We start from the raw sequence: 15,709 nt of genomic DNA on the forward strand, positions 1-15,709 counted from the left end.
CTTCATGATCAAATGGCAGAGAGAGAGAGAGAGAGAGAGAGAGAGAGAGAGGTATACCTAACAACCCCCACGGCGGCAGTGCTTATAATTATCGTAGAAGGTCAACGGCAAAGTAATAATTGTAGACACGTCTCTCTCTCTCTCTCTCTCTCTCTCTCTCTCTCTCTCTCAAGGCAAAAAGTTAGTAAATAATCCAAACAATAAGAGAAAACGAGGTCAGACGTATAGATAACAACACACAATAAATATAATTAACAACATGAAAAAGAAAACGGAAAACAAAAGTACATATTCAGGGGAAACTTCCTTATAACTTAAACATGTCGTGACAATAGAAGAAAATGTATAGGCTAATAAACAACAAACAAAAACAAGATAAACAACGAGTAACATAAATAGAAGGGTATAAATAAATAAAAATAAGATAAACAAGATCACAAACATACAAACATGAAGATAAAGTTAAATAAATAAATAAATAAAAGTAACAAATTTATGGGAAACTTATCCATTTTTTGACAGAGGAAGGAACCGTGTGTAAAGGAGAGCCACGCCCTTGTCATTTCCTTTATGTTCCGGATTGGCCTGAGCTTAGACTCGAGAATCCTTCAGACGTATAATGAAAGCAGAAACTGTACAGGAAATGACAAAAAAAGGAGTGGAGGAAGGAGTGAGCGAGTGAGCGGGTGTGTGTGTGTGAGTGAAGGAAGGAAGGAAGGAAGGAAGGAAGGAAGGACCGATCAACTGACCATGAAAGAAAAAATAAATCAGAGTAACATAAATAAATAAATAAATGAATGAAAATAAATTGCAAAAAGGGGAAGAGGGCACAATAACACACACACACACACACACACACACACACACACACACACACACACACACACACACACACACACGCCAGCTGGGCACTACGCAAAAGAGAGAGAGAGAGAGAGAGAGAGAGAGAGAGAGAGAGAGAGAGAGAGAGAGAGAGAGAGAGAGAGAAGGGGGGGCGAGGAATGTTACAGTATACGGGTTGTCAATAAGCCTCATGCATACAAAGAGGTGTGTTTGTGTTTGTGTGTGTGTGTGTGTGTGTGTGTGTGTGTGTGTGTGTGTGTGTGTGTGTGTGTGGAGGCCATGGCTGGGTGGTATCCTTGGTGGGTTCCGGCGGAGGTGACACATTCCACTATGCTTCCATCATTATCCACCTTTCCTCCCTTCCACCCTCCACCTGTTCCTTTCCTATCCACCTTTCCTTCACCTCCACCATTGTTTGTCTCTCCCCTCTTCTCCTTTTCCTTCTCCATTTTCCTTATTAACCTTCCAATATTCTTTCCTCCTTTTCCACCCTTCACCTTTTCCTCTCCTATCCACCTTTCCCTTCCTTCACATCCACTATCTGTTTTTCCATCCCTTTCCCTTTTTTCTTCTTTCTCTCTCACTCATTTAACTTCCACTTTGCTTCCCTCCCCTTCCACCCTTTCCACTTTCCACCTTTCCTCAACCTCCACTTTTATTTTTCCCTCCCTTCTTCCAATTTTCCTTCTCCATCTCACTTAATTCCCTTCTATCGTGTTTCCCTTCTTTTCCACCTTCCTTCCTATTCCATATTTCACGTCTTCTTCCATCTCCTCTCTTTCCGTCTTCCACATCAATATATTTCCCCTTTTTTTATTCCCCTTCTCCCCCCTTCCACCTTTCACATCTTCCTCCACCTCTGCTCTTCTCTCTCTCCCTCTTCCACATCGCTATGCTTCACTTTTAAACCCCTTTCCTTCCCATTCCATCTTTCACATCCTCCTCTACCTCTACTCTTCTCTCTTTCCCTCTTCCTACATCAATATATTTCCTTTTTATTTCTTTTCTCTCCTCTTCCATCTTTCACATCCACCTCCAGCTCTCCTATTTTCTCTCCCTCTTCCACATTCCTATGGTTCCCTTCTAACCCCCTTCATTCCTACTCCATATTTCACACGCTTTTCCTTTCCATCATTTACATTCACAGACATTCTAGCTTTTCTCCTTCCCTCCCTTTCCACCCTCAGTAACACCCTTTTCCGCCTTACCGACTTTCACACCTCAAAGGCACCACCATCGCTCTCCCCTCCCGCTCTTTGTTTTCATCTCCGCATCCTGTCATTATTTCTATTCTCGTCCCCATCCTGTCCTTTTTACAATCCACAGTGCATCCGTCTGTCTATCCCCCCCCCCCCCCCCCCCGTCTCTCCACTGTCCCTGTTTTCCTTCACCTCCAATCCAATCCATCCCTCTAACTATTCTTCCTTTCCTTCCCTCGTTCACCCGGCTCGTCTTTCGTTCCCCCTTTTCCGTCACCGCCTTTTCATAATCATTTTTATTATTTTCTCTTCCCGTCTTCAATGTTCTTCACCTTCTCTTTATCTTGTCATCCATTATTATTCTTACAACTCCCTTCCTTCCGTCTATCCATCCTTCTTTTCCCACCCTTGTTTATCCACTTCGTCCTTCGTTCCCCCTTCTTCCTTTTTCTACACCTCAATTTTTCCTTAGTTTTTTTGCTTTTCAATATTTTTCACTTTCTCTTTGCCTTGCTATTCACCATTCCTCCTACGACTTCCTCCTTCCTTCCGAATCCTCTCTTGTCTACCATTTTTTTCGTTTTCCTCCATCACCACATTTTCCATATCAATTTTACCCTTTTTCTCCTATCGTCCTCCATGACCTCACTCTTCAGCTATCCCACTTCCCTCTTATTCCTCTTTACTTACTACCTTTCTTTCGCTTTTCTTTATCTTAACTTTTTTTCATGTATTAGACTTTGTACTCTTCCTCTATGCTATTCCTTCCCTCCTTCTATGTTTTCACTTTCTCCTCATCCTAGTATTGTTCACCTTCTGTCCCTAACTTTTATTTTCCTCCGCTTTTTCAACTTTTTTTTTCATACATTAAACTTTGTACTCCTCCTCTATGCTATTCCTTCCCTCCTTCTATGTTTTCACTTTCTCCTCATCCTAATATTATTCAGCTTCTGTCCCTAACTTTTATTTTTTCTCCTCCGCTTTTTCAACTTTTTTTTTCATACATTAAACTTTGTACTCCTCCTCTATGCTATTCCTTCCCTCCTTCTATGCTTTCACTTTCTCCTCATCCTAGTATTGTTCACCTTCTGTCCCTAACTTTTATTTTCCTCCGCTTTTTCAACTTTTTTTTCATACATTAAACTTTGTACTCCTCCTCTATGCTATTCCTTCCCTCCGTCTATGTTTTCACTTTCTCCTCATCCTAGTATTATTCAGCTTCTGTCCCTAACTTTTATTTTTTCTCCTCCGCTTTTTCAACTTTTTTTTCATGCATTAGACTTTGTACTCCTCTATGCTATTCCTTCCCTCCTTCTATGTTTTCACTTTCTCCTCATCCTAGTATTATTCACCTTCTGTCCCTAACTTTTCTTTTATCTCCTCCGCTTTTTCAACTTTTTTTTCATACATTAGACTTTGTACTCTTCATCTATTCTATTCCTTCCCTTCTTCTATGTTTTCACTTTCTCCTCATCCTAATATTATTCACCTTCTGTCCCTAACTTTTCTTTTATCTCCTCCGCTTTTTCAACTTTTTTTTCATACATTAGACTTTGTACTCTTCATCTATTCTATTCCTTCCCTCCTTCTATGTTTTCACTTTCTCCTCATCCTAATATTATTCAGCTTCTGTCCATAACTTTTATTTTATCTCCTCCGCTTTTTCAACTTTTTTTTCATACATTAGACTTTGTACTCGTCCTCTATTCTACTCCTTCCTTCCTTCTATGTTTTCACTTTCTCCTCATCCTAATATTATTCAGCTTCTGTCCATAACTTTTATTTCTTCTCCTTCGCTTTTTCAACTTTTTTTTCACGGCTGACTTCGTTCTCTTACTGTGATCTTTTCCACCCTCCATGTTTTCACTTTCTCTTCATCCTGATATTATGCAACTGTCCCTAACCTTCCACCCATTCCACATTCATACCACATCGTTCTTCCCTTCCTTCGTTCGTATTTGTATTCTTACCCTTCGTTCCCTCCACAATATTGCATAACATCACTTCCCTTTCAATATGCCTCTGTCTCCCCTCGCTCTCTCCACTTAGTCAATCTTGCAGACAGGCAATTTCATTTCCTCTCTTCATTTCATCCATATTATGTTCCTCCTCTGTTATCTATTCATTTCACCTTTAGCATCTCGCCCCTTCCCCATCCCTTCGTTAAGCCAGCATTCCCTATACTCTTTTTTTGTACGTTTTATTACCATTAAACTGACACCAACGACTCCCCAACTCTAGATCCCTTCGTTTTTTCGCAACTAAAACACTTAAACCTTTTCTTTTGATGCCCATAACTTCTCCCTCACCTTATCAAAGACATTCAACCTCCATGGCCCTTTGTTTATGTTCTCTAAAGCTGGACTCCTTAAACAATAGCAGCAAGACCCGAATTCTGCATCTCGTCTTCCGCTCCTTAAGCCCGTATTCTTAACCGTATCGGCACCTCACTTCGGCAGTTCGAAAAGCCTATAGTAGAAGTTGCTTTTTTTGTCTTGTACTTCATATCTCCTTCGCTTCTTTGGAGATATATAACTCTCCTTCCTAACCTAACATTTTCTACCTCTAGACTCCCAAATCATTTACTCTGCCTGGCTTCTCTTTTGCATCTAAAACTCTTGCACCTCCTATACTGCCTTTTTTTTTCTTTTTTTTTTTACTTCATATCTCGGTAACCTCTTCAAAGATATAACACTCCTTCCTTCCCAAATGTTCTCTACCTCTAAGACACACCACGACATCAACTCTATACTCTGTTTTCTCTTGTATCCAAAACTCCTGCATCCTTTACTGCCTTTTACTTCATATCTCGGTAACCTCTTCAAAGATATAACACTCCTTCCTTCCCAAATGTTCTCTACCTCTAAGACACACCATGACAGCAATTCTATACTGACTGTTTTCTCATGTATCCAAAACTCTTGCGCCTTCTACTGCTTTTTTTACTTCATATCTCGTTAACCTCTTCAAAGACATACATCTCTCCTTCCTTCCCAACGTTCTCTACCTCTAAGACACACCATGACAGCAATTCTATACTGACTGTTTTCTCATGTATCCAAAACTCTTGCGCCTTCTACTGCTTTTTTTACTTCATATCTCGTTAACCTCTTCAAAGACATACATATCTCCTTCCTTCCCAACGTTCACTTCCTCTCTACTCCCTACACACCACACCCCTTTCTCCTTTCCCAGTAACCACCCCACTCCTAGGTTCCCAACTCCCCCTTCGCCCCCTCCGTACCATCTCGTACCCATTCCCCCTTTACTCCTTTCACCCGCCGGAGACCTTTTTCCTCGTAGCATTCCGTGTGTTGCTTCGTCCGAATAACATTTCTTGCCTCACGTCACTGCGTCTCCCCTCTGCGATTTTACAACACTCGTTAAAATGTGTTTCCTCTTTTTAGCGTTTTACGAGAACACACACACACACACACACACACACACACACACACACACACACACACACACACAGGCACCTTGACTTCTCCAAACATGGCAAAGTCTAACACACTTTTTTTAGTCGTCTTTCTTTCTTTGTTAGTTTTATTTTCTTGTTTTGTTTCTCCTCCCTAGCTCACAACTTTTCGATCTGCACACACACACACACACACACACACACACACACACACACACACTGACAGATCGAAAAAAAACACCCTCCCACCCTCCACCCCCACCCCGTCACTCACTGCCAAACCTTTTCCTGCGATTTTTATCTGTCAACACTGCAGGAGCAACTATTGTACCAACATGCACGCTAGGTCGCTTCTCCTCCAAATACTGACCTTTGAAACTTTGTAAAGCCTGCAGTGGAGCTTTATTTCCTTATGGTCTTCGTTAGAGGGGAGTGGGAAGGCGATGGTGATGCTGCTGTTAATCTTCGTAGTGGTTCTGGATGGTTGGTTTGACGTACACGAAGAGAACTACAAGAACAGTCACTTTGTTTATCTGGTTTAATGAAGTTTTGGTGTGTTGACGGCCTGTTGTTCATTCACTTGTTTCTCTTTTAATGTTTTGGGTCTTCTTTGCCTTTCTTTTTTTCTTTAATGGGATAAAAGAGACACGTGAGGTTGTTATTTATGATTTGAGTCTTTTCTGCCTTTCTTTTTCTCTGATGGGATAAAAGAGACACGTGCGGTTGTTATTTATGATTTGAGTCTTTTCTGCCTTTCTTTTTCTCTCTGATGGGATAAAGCAACACGAGAGGTTAAGTTTGGATGTCACTGTCTTCGGTTCGTGCCTGTCACTGCCACGACCATCATTATCACTCCATTAGTCACTGTTTCCGTTCTTATCTGCCTCTGCCATTCCCTACGCCACTCTGAGTTTGTCCATCACCACCACTTCTTCTACTCTAACACCGTCCAACATTCATTCATCATTGTCCTCATCACCACTATCAGCTTTCCTATCTACCTTTGTTCTTCATGAGTTTGTCTATCACCACCACTATCACCACTGTTTATGTATGCCCTAACCAACACCATCCATCATTCATTCATCATCATTCTCACCACCATCATTTTACTATCTGCCTCTGTTCTTCATAAATTCCAACTAAATTCACTATTAGAGCTTCATCATCCCATCATTTTTTCCTACATTCCCAGCAATATTCTCGCTCCACCTCACCTCCACCTACACCTCCACCACCACAAAAAAATATCAAATTGCAGGCTCAGAAAGAAAGGAATTTGAACACCAATACCACCACCACCACCACCACTACTACCTCCACCTTCACCATAACAACCATCATAATCACCGCCATCACTCTCACTTCCTACACACTACCCCCCCCCCATCATCACAACTCCCATCACCGCTATCTGTGCCCTATCTAACACCATCATATATTCAACATTGTCCGCACCACCTTCGTTTCACTATCTCCATGAATTTGTCCACCATCAAAACTGCCATCACCACTAAGTAAGCTCTCACTAACATCATTACCATTCATCCATCACTGTCCTCACCACCACTATAATTTTCACTAACTCTATTCTCCATTGTCTCCACTTCTCTATTTCTCACAACTGCCATCACTATTCTCTATTTCTCCACTATTTATGCACTAACCAACATCAATATCATTCATCCTTGTCCTTATTACCACTATCATTTTTCACTACCTCCTTCTATTCACCATTTCTCTATTCTCTATTTCTCACAACTGCCATCAACATTATTTTTTCTGACTACCAAAAGCTCCTTATTCATTCACTTCACTCTCCCTATCACTATATATTTTCACTCTAGCCAAAATAACTCTTAATCTTCCGTTCATTACAGTTCTCACAATCCATCACTATACATTTTCACTCTAGCCAAAATAACTTTTAATCCCCCGTTCTTTACACCTCTCACAATCCATCACTGTACATTTCCACACGAGCCAAAAGTAACCTATCATCCATTCTTATCTCCTCACTATTCTTATCATCCTCACTATCCATACCTGTCACTATTTTATTTCATCTCGCTAACACAACCATCGTCACCATCACTTAGAGCTTCATCATCCCTCCATCACCATTTTTTCCTACATTCCCAGCAACATTCTCACTCCACCTCCACCACCACCACCACCACAAAAAAAAAAAAAAGTCAAATTGCAGGCTCAAAAAGAATGAAATTTTAACACCAATACTACCACCACCACCACTACCGCTACTACCTCCACCTTCACCATCACTAGCATCATAATCACCACCATCACTCTCACTTCCTACACACTACCCCCCCCCCCCCCCCTCATACACACACCGTCACGCTCCCCTGTAAATGAGACAACCCTAACACCATATGGGAACACGATCGAGTCCTCTGTAGTAATATGAGATTCCCTTTAACACGGTGTGGGTGAGTGACGCGTTGGTGGTGTAGAGTAGGAAGGAATCGAGGTAGCTTTGAGAGTAATGATGACGATGCTGAATAAACCCCGGACCGCGGAGACACACACACACACACACACACACACACACACACGACACAACCCAAAACAAAGAACTCAGCGATTGTGATAAAGTAAACAATAACGCAAACCCACGTATGATGCGGGGGAAAAAACTAAAGAAAAAAAGAAAACACGGAAAACAATGAGCTGCCTAAACCAAGAGAAAGATAAAACAAAGATACCGCAAGGGGAGGAGACGGGGGAGGGAGAGAACCGGTATCTTGGAGGGGGAGGGAGCGGGGAAGTCACTGTGGTATCCCTGAGGTAACGCCACAAGGAACGATAACACACACACACAGGTAGGAACACGGTTATCGCGGAGGGTGGTGGGAGGGACGGCAGCGAACGTCCTCCTCTCGCAACTTCTGCAACACGACTGACTGCCACCTCCTGAGGCTCATATAAGATTCTTCTGACCCTCTACCCACCCCTCCTCCGCCTCCTCCTCCGCCTGTCTTCCCCTGGCCCCTTAACCTAGCTCTCCACCGTCCTGCTAACTCTCCACTTTGCTGCCCCATGCCATCAGCCTACTTCCGAGCCCCGTGTTGGTCAGAGCAGTCTACCCTCGGCTCATGTTCCACTCGTTCTCAAGGAAGTGGCGAAGGGTCTCCCACAGAACGATGCGGTGCGAGCGGCGACCAACGGTAAACACACACACACACACACACACACACACACACACGAGTAGGCTAGAAACCGTCACATCATCTTCGTCAGGGTGTTCTTGTGTCCCTTCTTTGTTTATCAAGGAAGTGAGCGGCGTGCTGTCCCCTCACCCTCGGCTATACGGTGGTTATCTTTCTTCAGGGACTTTGCTGGAAGAAGTGAGGCTTGGGTGGTGTTTCCTGTTACGTGTGTGTGTGTGTGTGTGTGTGTGTGTGTGTGTGTGTGTGAGTGTGTGAGTGTGGGAGGGACGGAGGGGGGGTAGATTGCAGGAAGGGAGAGAGTTCTGAGAGACTGTAGGAACGAACATAGCTGAAGGTGGGACTCCTCCTCCTTTCCCCTCCCCCCAACCCCCCACAAAATCACCAACTATCTCTCCCTCTCTCTCTCTCTCTCTCTCTCTCTCTCTCTCTCTCTCTCTCTCTCTCTCTCTCTCTCTCTCTCTCTCTCTCTCTAGCTCTATCACTTCTTCCTCTCCCTATGGCCACGAGTTTGGACGGTCAGAAAGAATAACGGGGAAAGGGAAGGGACGGTAAGGAAGGAAGACGAGAGAGGAATATGCCGGGTCCTCTTGTGGTCTGTACAGCTGTGTGTGTTTTGTCTCTTACCTTCCTTCCTTCCTTCCTGCAAGGCGCACACGGCGCAGCAATACATACATACACACACATGCATACACGGTGGCCTACTTCCTACTACCTTCTTCCTTATCGTCACCCTCATAAAATAATCGCCTAAGTCATTTTTCAGAGATTTCCAGGTTTTTGTCTACATCATTTTTTCAATATGTGACGGCCATTTTTGTATAGGTGCCTTGGTCATTCCGGGTTTGAGTGTTCTAGAATTGGCCTTTTCATTCCTGCCTAACTCTTAAGACAAATGAGATAATGACATTTCTTTTATGATTTCCTGAAAAGTAGAAAATAATGACTTAGGCGGTTTGTTTACGAAGGTGACGTTATGCTCCTCCGACATACACGTTACCCAACTTTCCCACCACACACACACACACACACACACGGACATAAAGCACTTTCCGTCTTTTTTACACTCACTTTCGGTCACTACTACGCCACACTTTCTCGCCACCATCGCCGTACACACACACACACACACACACACACACACCACTCCCGGCATTCACTTCCTGCTTCGCTGTACGCAACCCTTAAGCTATTCGTTACCTTCCCCGCTTATGGGCCCTCAGGTTATGTTACTTCACCGCCTACACCCATAGCCAACACGCTGACGCACCCACGCTCGCCCAACACCCATCCGCGTATCCATATTCAAGCCCATGGGAACCTGACTCGCTTTGTCGGACTCCAGACTCATTGCCAAAACATCCGATGCCCCACAATGAGTTAACGATAAGGTATGTCCGCTAGTCCATACCCCCCCCCCCCCTCTCTCTCTCTCTTAGCACGTCTTGGCTGAGGGAAACAAAGGCAACGGAAGGGATGGGAAGGGGGGGAGAGAGAGAGAGAGAGAGAGAGCCGATATCAGCAAACAAAGGTCTTGCATGCATTCATAACAATCACTGAATGCATTTTTTTTGGGGGGTGCTGCCTATAGCGTCGGTGGGTTCTCTTGTGGGGTCTCTTGGACGGTCCAGCCCGTTAGTGGTGCAGTCGAATTATAGTTGCCACCACGATGTATGACTCTTGCTTGGCACATGCTGCCCCCCGGTGCTCCACTTGAACGAAGTAGCTGAAGTTAGGGTTGATTGAAGATCTGGACATCATGCAGGTAATCTTTCGCCACTCGGCGGTGGTTGAAAATTGTCAACGTCCTTCGGTGGGACTCGAACCTTGGTCCTCGGGCTCACCTCAACCGAACGCTGACCATTCGGCCACCGTGTATGCATGTGTGTGTATGTATGTATTGCTGCGCCGTGTGCGCCTTGCAGGAAGGAGGAGTGAGGAGGGGAGATAAGGACCTTTCTTTAGATCTTGATAAGGACCAGCATCCACCGACCAACCATCTGGCGACGAGGAAGAACCGTCAAGATACAAAGCACGGACAGGTAAAAATATAGTGTGGGTATCGGAAGGCCTCTCGCTGCAATATAAACAACAACAGGGGGTCGACAACACCCCGTCAGGCTGCAGGCCAGTCATCTTCCTCCTCTGCCGGCAGCCTAAGTAAACAGCGGATATGACTGGCAGCGTGTTCGTTGTTGCCAAAACTGCGAGTAATCTTCCACCCTTGACGCCTCTCCATACTCGCACCAGCGCCTGTGTTCTGGCAACCTTGAAACCCTCCCTCACTGCCTGCCACACCTGCTGGACTCCTTATCCTCCCTCCGTGTGTGTCTCCTGCTTTCCTCCCGCACGCAACCCGGCTTAATGCTCGCCCGCCTGCTTACCTTCCTTCTGCTCGCTCACCTCTGCCCACCCTTCTCAGAACATAAGAACATAATGAGTCCGCAAGAGTCCGGTAGACCTATATAAAATGCAGCTTTCCGTAAACTTATCCCCACATAATCTTACTATCCATGAGTTTATGTACCCTCTTCTTGAACGTGTCAATCGTACTAACACTCGTATAACATTACTGCCCAGCCTGCGTGTCCTACCGGATCCCTTACCACCAAAACCTTATTAACATCACCCTTAAAGCCCTTCATTCATTTATCAACTTCGATCAAATCTCCTCGCACTTTTTGCCTTTCCAGAGAATGCAATTATGATTTTCCTGAGTCTATCCTCATAAGGCAGATTTCGCAACCCTTGCATGATCTTTGTCATCCTGCTACACATATGCTACCAGCTTGATAGCCTTTCTATAGCAGGGTGACCAGGAATGAACCGCACAATCGAGATGCAGTCTATCTAATGCCAAATGTAACTTGAAAATTACTTCAGCGCTGCTATTACTCGTGTTCTTTTAATAAAACTCCGTACCTTGGTTGTGCGATTCTTAGCCGTTGCTTCTTTGTAAACCAATACGAACTATCTCAGAATTAAAACGCTCAATATTTTCTCGGTAGTATTCTTCTACAACAATAAATCTTAATTCTATAACGTTCAGTGCATCCACTTTCATTTTATAAGGAGCGCATATGGAGTTACCGGGAAAATCTGCGGTGACACGCGCCATAATAAACGGTACATCTGCGGCTTCAGTGGACGCGTTACATTGCGAAAAACACCTTCTAAAAAAGACTGAACAAGAGAATTAGCGTTGACAAATAGAAGATCCCGAACAGCACGAAAAACAGATAAAAGACAAAGACACGAGCCCGTGTTGTTAACGTATCGGCTCCTCAGAACGCCTGTTTGGAAGGCCTCTCGTAGAAGTTGCTGAGACTTTCATGGACTATTTTGTAATCCTAACGCTGGCTTTATACCCCATGTACACCACGCACAGGAATAATCACCCATGAACACCCGGTTAATCTTCTCTGTGGCTTGGAAAATAGTCGTTATGAGAGCCCGATACGTTTAAGAAAATGGTGTGGCATGAGATAAAGCAGACACGATCACCCCCTCAGCCCCCTGCCAGCCTCGCCCCCGCCCGTGACCTACACGCCCCTGTGTTGTGCTCGTTACCGTGTTCCCTCCGGACATGACTCATCAGTGTATCGGTCCGCAATGGTATGACGCAAAGAAACACTTGGAAGCGCGTTGCACACACACAAACAAACACACACACACACAAACACACACACACACACATATCTCCAGTCTCATCAGTCATGACTTCAAACCAGACATAACTTTCTCTCTCTCTCTCTCTCTCTCTCTCTCTCTCTCTCTCTCTCTCTCTCTCTCTCTCTCTCTCTCTCTCTCTCTCTCTCTCTCTCTCTCTCTCTCTCTCAGTCACACACACACATATTTCCAATCTCATCAGTCATGACTTCAAACCAGACATAACTTCCTATCACACACACACACACACACACACACCACTCTGGTAGCTCAGTGGACTAAGAGGCTCCGGCCTGATAGGTTGAGGGTCGAGTCCCCTTCAAGCTTAAAGATTTTTCCGCAGACAAGGAGCGGTTACTGTCCCTCCGTGAACAAGGGAGAGGAGGGGGGTGAATGCCCTGGCTGGATGCAGAGATGAGCTAACGAGCCATGTTTTCACCAGCGCGCTACTAGCCAGCGATGACGAGCCCACCACGTAATCAGGCCGTGGTAAATTACGCACCTCCAAACCATAACTCCAAAAACTTCACCATCCCATAGATATTTCAGCTCCACCAGTCAGTCCCCAGCCCCTTAGTTTTTGCATGTATATATTGTTTCCTGCAAATTGATTCATTTACTAGTAAATTCTATATTTTCAACCTAATAGCTACAAACACTGAATAAATCATTTATCATTACTATTATTACTAGTAGTAGTAGTAGTAGTAGTAGTAGTAGTAGTAGTAGTAGTAGTAGTAGTAGTATAGTAGTAGTAGCAGTAGTAGTAGTAGTATAGTAGTAGTATAGTAGTAGCATAGTGGTAGCAACAGTAGTAGTAGTAGTAGTAGTAGCACACACACATGACACACAACACAAAACACTCACTCACACACACACACACACACACAAGGTGCTTGAAGGATGTCGAGAAATACAGTTTCCACATGGATGCAATAACACGTGGAATGGTCTGGACAGGGAGATCGGACACTCCCAAACCTTACATGAATTTAATGCAAAGTTTGACTGATTGAGACACAGAGATGGGGACCCGTGAGTGTAGCACAGTTCCTGTTTATCAAAAGAAAGGAAAATGTAATGTGGTAAATACACACAAGCATAGAAGGTCTACTGGTGGTGCATTAGTAACATATTTGACTAACAACCAATAGAGGGGAACTATGTTTGAATAGAGGCACGGGCAGATACAACTGGGGCATGTGTGTTTCAAGCTATGACTCCAGCATTTTAGTGGGCAAAGAACATCCATCATGCCCTCCAATGTGTGTGTACTGAGTAACACACTGTACATACATGAATAAATATATAGATATACAAAATAAAAATAAAGTATAATTCCTGTATGCCATTAAACAGTTAACATACATTCTAGCAATGTAAGCTTTGAAAAACTTCACAACAAAGCCTCAGAGGTATGCACAAACATCCAGTGTTTCTCAAAGGATCATTGCCTGCCTTACCTAGCAAATAAGCTTGGGGATGAAGGAGGATATGGTATGAGTCTCTGGGATGAGGAGGCCTGGCAGTGGTGAGATCAGTAGTAGGGAATACACCTACTATAGTTGGTTCACCTAAGTCTGAGGTGTGCATTATCGAGCAAAGGCAACCTGCTGCCCCATGGCACATCCGATTGCGTGGATAATATAATACCCTACACATGGGAAACAGTCATCAGTTTCAATAATACGAAGATAACAATAACAAATACCGTCAATTATAGTCAATTATGAGTAAAAAATTATTTGTAATGTCGTAAACAACTGTTTTGTTGATATACTATGTGTGTGTGTGTGTGTGTGTGTGTGTGTGTGTGTGTGTGTGTGTGTGTGTGTGTGTGTGTGTGTGTGTGTGTGTGTGTGTGTAAAATCGACTATAATCAACTGTATTTGTTATTGTTGTCTGCATATTACTGATAATGACATAATGACAATTGTTTCCTATGCGTAAGGTATCACATATTATCCACGCAATCAGACACGTCGTGCAGCAGAGGATTGCAAGCGCTCGATAATGCACACCTCAGACTCAGGTGAATCGACTATAATGGTCCAGCATGAGCAATGATGCCCATCTTAAGGGGGTAGCCATGGGCATCTCGCCAGCCAACTGCAGCCATTCGTGTTTGAAGTTACTCTGGTTGATGTGCGTATAATGTGAGCCAGGCTGAGGCACCTTGTCTGGTCTTAATTTCTCTTTTTGCAGTGTACGCTCCTACTGAGATGTGTGAAACTGAAGAGGAGATATTCTATGCCCACTTGACTCCATATTAGAACAGTGCCCCCTCGGGACACTCATTGCTTAGGGCGACCTTAATGCTACTACTGGAACTGCAGGAGTTTGCTAGGAGTTAAATGTTGGTCCCTGTGACTCTGATACCAGGAAGACCAACAGCTCTCCTTAATTTTGCCAGATCCAGGGGGTTGAGAATAGCAGGTTCTGGTGCCAGAGACCTGAGCTGTACAACTGGATTTGGTATAGCAATACCAGAGGGGTAGCTAAAGAGATTGACTATATCCCTGTATATAAGTGTTCACTGGGGGATCATTCAGAACGGCAGGGTTTTCTTTGCAACTGATCATGGACTTGATGCAATATTCAAGCTTCACATCAAGTGATGAGGAATGTCAAGATGTAGCTTGGCTCCATTTCATCTCCAGAGGCTGAAAGACTTGGCATGTGTCCATGAGTATGCAGTGACAGTCCCAAATCATATCAGACATGGATGGGTTCAGAGCTCATTGGGCTGAGTACTTTGAGCAGTTGTGTACTGCGCACCCTCCGAGTGGGCAGCTCCCAACTGCTGGGTTACAAAATAGTGGATGCTAATCCTCCCATTAATGAGACCCTGCCCTCTTCTTGGTGAGGCCAGAGAGGCTGTGGCAAGGCTGAGGTGTGGAAAGGCAGCTGGTATTTGTAACATCATTAAAGACCTGCTCAAATCTGGAGGTGAGGCCATGATTCATTGGTTGCATGAAGTCCTGACTGCTGCATGGCAGTCTGGTACCATTTTTTACCGACTCTGACTCCGACCAAAAGTAGCTGACTCCACCGACTCCGACTCCACACCCCTGCATTGCATACCCAATCTTTACTATCACAGAGTAACTAAGTGAAGCACCTAAGTGTAAAAAAGTACCAAGGAGGACCTAAAAAGCGATGCAAAACAGAACAGGTCACAAGAAGAAGTGGTTGTTGATATCCTAGATATAATCAGGGGTGTGGAGTCGGAGTTAAAATTTTCTGACTCCGACTCCGACCCCCATGCCCCTCCTCCTCTATTGCAAATCTTTTTATTTTTATTTTAGATGCTGCCTAAAGTGCCGGTAGACTCTCTTGAGGTCCTTTTTCTTACATGTATTTATACCCAAATTATGTGTACTCAATATAGA

General features: G+C 44.1%; 1 protein-coding gene across 5 annotated transcripts in view; it reads right to left on the bottom strand.

The window, feature by feature from the left end:
• The window catches only part of LOC126997077 (PTB domain-containing engulfment adapter protein 1-like), a 79,232-nt gene that overhangs the window by 57,356 nt on the left and 6,167 nt on the right, over positions 1–15,709 (bottom strand). The window contains exons 1-2 of one of the 5 annotated variants that reach the window (XM_050858135.1): positions 8,296–8,516; positions 5,831–6,086 (exon numbers count right to left, since the gene is read on the bottom strand). The exons of 1 other annotated variant lie outside the window; for it this stretch is intronic. The gene's annotated coding sequence lies outside the window, so the exon portion shown is untranslated. Of the gene's footprint in view, positions 1–5,830; positions 6,350–8,295; positions 8,517–15,709 lie in introns of those variants that run through there. 3 more of the 5 variants (XM_050858133.1, XM_050858131.1, XM_050858132.1) reach the window with 3 other exon arrangements.

This window comes from Eriocheir sinensis, chromosome 11, assembly GCF_024679095.1.
Source record: "Eriocheir sinensis breed Jianghai 21 chromosome 11, ASM2467909v1, whole genome shotgun sequence".
In the NCBI taxonomy this organism is placed as follows: Eukaryota; Metazoa; Arthropoda; class Malacostraca; order Decapoda; family Varunidae; genus Eriocheir; species Eriocheir sinensis.